General features: G+C 46.3%; 1 pseudogene; it reads right to left on the reverse strand.

Annotated features, from left to right (window-relative positions):
- Window positions 1-623: 623 nt before the first annotated feature.
- LOC102873314 overlaps window positions 624-5,177 on the reverse strand; it is an 11,287-nt pseudogene continuing 6,733 nt past the window's right edge.

The raw sequence follows: 5,177 nt of genomic DNA on the forward strand, positions 1-5,177 counted from the left end.
TTTTAAAATAATTTTTAAATTGTATCATAAAATTCTATTTAAACATATTAATGATATTTCAAAGGTGAGCCTAATGTAAATGTTAAAAATAACAATATTAAAAAATCCAATTTTCAACGAATATTTAAATGACTAAAAAAAATAGAAGGAAACTAAGCGAATGTTGTACTTACTGTGTTTAAAATTCTAGAGAAACTAATAACCTTAAAACATTACGAATTCATGGAGGGGGAGATCCAAGATGACGGCGGAGGCAGAGACAATGCGGTGAGCTGCGGGAGCAGTGGACCACTTGGAAAAGGACCGTTATGACCCTCTACGGACTTCTGCTTATTAATAATTGAACAGCTAAACAGTTGATGACTGGTCTTCAGTGAGGACTGAGTCTCAACAACAGGAATTCAAGGATTTCCAAGGAAGAATGGGTGAGTGTCACAGCTCCCAACCCCCTCCCACAGAGCCCGCACTGCAGCCACAGCTCCATGAAGCTCCCACAGCTGGAGCCTATGGAATACGTTGCCCAGGACGGAGGGTGGGCTCTGGGCCTCCCCAGGACTGGTGCGGTGGAGCCGCCACACTGTAGCAAAGTGTACTTGTTCCGAGGAGAATTCTTGGAGACAAGATCATGGTGGCAGGGGAAGCGGGTGGACACTGGCCTCCCGCGTGTGAGATGAAGCGCAACCGCCAGCCTCCCCTGTGGCTGATGACCTGCTGGAGATGGCTTGCGCTTGCTGGCCACCCACATGGAAGATGGCACTCGCCCAGCAGTCGCCCGCACAGTGGGGTGGCGCATGCCACCAGCCGCCCATGCGGGAGATGGTGCAAGCCCACCAGTGGCCCGCAATGGGGAATGGCACGGACTGTGTGGGAGATGGCGCACGCCTGCTGGCCGCCCCACGCTGGGGGATGATGCGCACCCACCCGCTGGCTGCCTGTGCAGGAGATGGTGCGTGCACACAGAGAGATGAAGTATGCCCACCGCCCAGCTGCGTGGAGGGATGGCGAGCACCCACCCCCACCAGCTGCCCATGCACAAGATGGCTCCCACCTGCCAAGAGATGACACGCGCCTGCGCCGGCTAGTTGTCTGTATGGGAAATGATACTTGGGAGATGGCTTGCGCCCACCAGCCACCCACGAGGAAGATGGCACACGCCTGGCAGCCACCCACACAAAAAAATCGCAGGCGCCTGCCAGTCGCCTGTGTGGGGGATGGTGCATGCCTGCTGGCCCAATGGCTGCCTGCACACAAGAAGACACGAGCACTCTGAGTGATGATGCACACCCACCGAGAGATGATGTGAAGAGATGATGTGAGCCCTCTGGTCGCCCACGAGTGGGATGACGTCCCGCCAGCTGCCCGTGCTGGGGGATGACGCGCACCTACCCCCACCAGCTGCCTGCGCACAAGATGATGCATGCCCACCGAGAGAGTAAGCACTCTCGCGGGTCGCCCGTGCACAAGACGTGCCGCCTGTGTGGGAGATGGCGAGCACCAGCCAGACACCTGCGCTAGGGGATGGTGTGCCCCTGCCAACCGGCGGCACAGAAAAGATGACACGCGCCCCGCCACCCATAGTGGGGACGTGTGCCCCACCACCTGCAGGTTTGACTTTCCTTGGAAAACCAGAGAAGATGATCACCTATACAATGGATTGTTGAAAGTCACTGTGAGTTGTCTACTTGATGACACTTACAGTGACAGCATGTCCAAGAGGACCAACATCATAAATGTACCACATATTTTGATCTGTTGAATGCTTCTGCCAAAAGATGTTTAGACCTGGAGGGAGCCTGTTCACAATTTTCAGGTTCCCTTTGCCATTTATAAAGGGGGAGGGAAGTGACACCTACTTCAAATTCAAATTATAGTACGACCACTTATGGGGGGGTAAAAGTGGTGGTGCTGGAATTGGAGATGCTGTCCCTGGCCACACACTCCTCGGTCAGGTGAGGGGACCAGATTAGTGTGGGGGCAAGTAGAGGGGAGTGCACCAGCCAGCCCATGGGGGGTGATGCCCTGCTCGCGATGGGTTGTCTTTGGCCCTGAGCTCGGGGTGAGCCATCATGGACCTCTGCCCAGGGCGGGCTGTCCTCGGCCCTCGGCTCGGGATGAGCTGTCACGGCCCTCTACCGTGGCAGGCTGTCTTTGGCCTTCGGCTCGAGGCGAGCCATCAAGGCCCTCAGGGTGAGCTCCTCAGTTCTCAGATTGTGCCATCTGACGCCTGGGTAGGAAAAACAAAATGCCTAGGGTATCCAGAGAATTTTGTCTAGGCTATTTTCTGCCACCCTCTCCCCCAGTAAACCTGAAAGCAACACCCTCAAAGCCCTTCTATTTGTAACTCACAAGTTTGTTCTCTCTAGGTTTGCTCCCTTTCCTACAGGTAACCTTACCACTGAGTTTTACTTCAGACCTGACCCCAAACCCAGTGCCAGTGACAAAAAGGAAATACAACTGACAGGTAAGGAAGCAAAGGAGGATGGAGCCTCTGGGTTCAACCAGCCATCCCCACTGGACCCACCTGGGAAAACACTTTGCAGTCCAGAGGGGAGCAAATGACAGGAAAATATCTTCTAATAGAATAAGAAGGCAAGCAGCCTTAAACCAAGATCACCAATAAGGTGATAAAGTGTCCTCCCTTTCCCCCTTCACATCAACGCCCCTGTTCAGCATGAAGAAGCCAGAGAGTTGGCATCCAGTTCCCAAATCAGTAAGACAGTTGATTTAACTACCATTGGAAAATGCTTGTCATTTTCCTTTAGCGTCTGGTCCCCACTGGATCACTTTCATTTCCTTCACCTGCTCCCCCCACCAACCAATTTCTGCAGCTCTGCAACGGCATCCCTGCCTGTCCTCACCCTTCTGCCCCCAACACTCACCTCCTTGTACCCCCAATTTGTCTTTTCCCAATAAAAATTTTAAAAAAATAGAATTCATGGAGGAAACAAGCATAATCAAAATACGAAAAACAGGCAAGATGTTACCAAAAAAAGAAAACTACAAATCAATATCTCCCATGAACATAGATACAAAAATCGCTAGCAAGATCTTCACCAATAGAATCCAACAGCAAATGATAAAAAGGAATCCTTATGAGCAGTGGGATTCGTAACAGATATCCAAGATAGTTCAACTTAAGAAAAACAAAGTCATTCACATTGCAAAACAAATAACAAGAACTCTTTGATAGGAGCAATTGATGCAGTAAAGGATTTAGACAAAATCCAACACGCCTTCTTGATTAAGGCACAGAGCAAAATAAGAATATAAGATAATTTCCTCAGCATGATGGAAAGTACATATGCAAAACCAAGAGCCAATATCATTCTCAATAAAGAAAAACCAAAAACATTTTTCTTCGAACAGGGACCAGACAAGGGTGCTCACTGTCAGCACGTCTATTCAATATTGTACTGGAAGTACTTGCTAAGGCAATATGACAAGAGAAGGAAATTGAAGAAATCCAGATAGGCAAAGAGATGGTTAAGCTGTCAGTACATACAGATGCTATGATAGTCTATGCAGAAAAGGACTCCACAACAACAAATCACTAAAGCTATAGAAAAAATTTATTAGGGTGAGTAAAGAAAAGAACTCAGAGAAGGAAACCAAGAAACAATACTCTTTAAAATTGTTTTGTTGATTGCTGTGGAGTTAAGTATGACTCATAGCAACCCTATGAAAAAAAGGCCTGAAGCATTTCTATAACTCTTATTGTTTATCAAAATTCACAAAGTCTCCAGTTGCATGTGGTTTAGGAAGTGGCTGTCATTCCTGCTTCCAAGCCTGTCGTGAACTGTGAGCTCCAATAAACACTGTCCACCATGGGCAGCCATTATGATATTTGACCCCCCAGTGGCACAAGGTTGATCATCACAGTAAACCCAGATTATCTTAGTGCAGTAAATTGACAGAGGAGTGCTGCACAACTTAGAAGAAAGTTTCTTCAGAATAAAAAAAACATTCGACCCTCAGGCCCAACCAACTTTTAAATAGTCAACCTTATACCTAGATACTTGGGAGTGAACCTTACTAGAAGACAGAAGATCTGTCCACAAAAATCAACTAAACATGGATCAGAGATTTGTTAGTAAAGGCGAAGACCATAAAGTTTATAAGAGATAAACTGTACAAGCTTAGAAAGCCCAGTCTATGGTATGAAGAAGCTGAAAAATACAGCCAGAAATGCACGATTTGAAGAGGATGAAATTGATGAATAGGTAATATATAATATAATATGATAGGTAAATTCCTGTGTTCATCAAAACTTTTCCCAAGAGAGTGAACTGAAAATGTACCAGCTGGGGAAAAAACAAAACAAAAAACATTTGATAATACTATCTCAGGCAAGGCTCTCAAAACAATAGTTTACGGAATACTTCGGGGCCCCTTGGAAAATAAGACTCATAACTCAGTTACAAAATGGACTAAAAACATGAAAAGACTTTTCACAGAGGAAGACATTTGGATGGAAAACAGACACATAGAGAAATGCTCAAAATCACTGGAAATAAGAGATAGAAATCAAAACTACAATGATATACCATCTTACATCAGTAACAATGACAAAGTTTAGCAGGGCAAGACCAATAAATATTAGAAAGGATATGGAGAAGTAGGAACTCTTATATTGTTGGAGGGATTATAAAATGGTGCAACCATTCTGGAAGGCAATTTGGCATTTTCTCAACAAACTTGAACATTGAAACTCTGTATGACCCAACTATTCCACTACCAGGAATATATCCCAAGGAAATTAGAACTGAGACTCAAACAGATTTGTAAGCCAATGCTCATAGTAACATTATTCATCATCGCAAGAACATATAAATAGCTCAAATGTCTAACCACAACAGAATGGCTTGAGAAATTGTGGTCCAGTCACACAATGGAATATTATTGAGAACTCAGGAGCAATGTTGTTGTTGTTGTTGTTGTTATGTGCCGTCGAGTCGTTTGCGACTCATAGCGACTCCATGTACAACAGCCCTAAACCGTGCTCTATCCTGTGCCAATCTCATTGACTCTGACACATCCATCCCGATTACCCCAGTCACTGAATCAATCCACCTCATAAAGGGTCTTCCCCTCCTGCGCTGTCCCTCTACTCTACCCAGCATGATGTCCCTCTCCAAAGACCTGTCTCTCCTTACACCATGTCCAAAGTATGTCAGATG

The sequence above is a fragment of the Elephantulus edwardii genome, unplaced genomic scaffold (assembly GCF_000299155.1).
Source record: "Elephantulus edwardii isolate Elephantulus edwardi_28Jun2011 unplaced genomic scaffold, EleEdw1.0 scaffold00019, whole genome shotgun sequence".
Taxonomy (NCBI): Eukaryota; Metazoa; Chordata; class Mammalia; order Macroscelidea; family Macroscelididae; genus Elephantulus; species Elephantulus edwardii.